The following is a 781-nucleotide window of genomic DNA, read 5'->3' as shown; positions in this document are numbered from 1 at the left end:
ACAGAGGATGTGGTGTGCTGTGGATCATGAGCCGTTCTAAGCCTTCTCCATACTTCCTTCTTCCCATCATACTCAATGTTCTTCCAGAACTGGACTGGTTTCTTTGTTTTTTTTGGCAAGGTCTAATCTGGCCTTTCTATTTTTAAGGCTGATTGATGATTTGCACCTTGTGGTGAACCCTCTGTATTTGCTCTCATGAAGTCTTCTCTTTATGGTAGAGTTAGATACTGAAACACCTACTTCCTAGAGAGTGTTGTTCATGGCCACAGTGTGAATGTGCACCTACACATTACACTTATATCAATTAACTTATATCATTATATCGTGTTGCTTTTATTCTTTGTACTTTGTACATACAGGGGCATGGTGCCCCTTTTTGGGGCTGTTCATTTAGTTTATATAGCTTTCAACGGGCACGAGTTTAACCCCTTTATGACGTGGTACGTAATAGTACGCACCACGTCATAACCACCCGGTTCAGCGCGGGCTCCGGCGCTGAGCCCGCCCTAAACCGGGCACATGTCGGCTGATTCTTACAGCTGACATGTGCCCGCAACAGCCTTGGGTAGAATCGTGATCCACCCGCAGCTGTTAACTAGTTAAATGCCGCTGTCAATCTCTGACAGTGGCATTTAACAGTGCCACGCCGGAAGCGCGTCACTTGCCCCGCCCATCTGTGACCCCGTCACATGATCGCGGGTCACCGATGGGTTGGCATGACAACCTGGGGTCTGCAGCAGACCCCTGTGGTTGTTATGGCCAGATTGCTATGAGCGCCGCC

Source organism: Phyllobates terribilis, unplaced genomic scaffold (assembly GCF_046119375.1).
Source record: "Phyllobates terribilis strain yellow unplaced genomic scaffold, ASM4611937v1 Scaffold_12__6_contigs__length_324123572, whole genome shotgun sequence".
Taxonomy (NCBI): Eukaryota; Metazoa; Chordata; class Amphibia; order Anura; family Dendrobatidae; genus Phyllobates; species Phyllobates terribilis.
The sequence above is the reverse complement of the archived record's forward strand: the minus strand, read 5'-3'. Positions refer to the sequence as shown.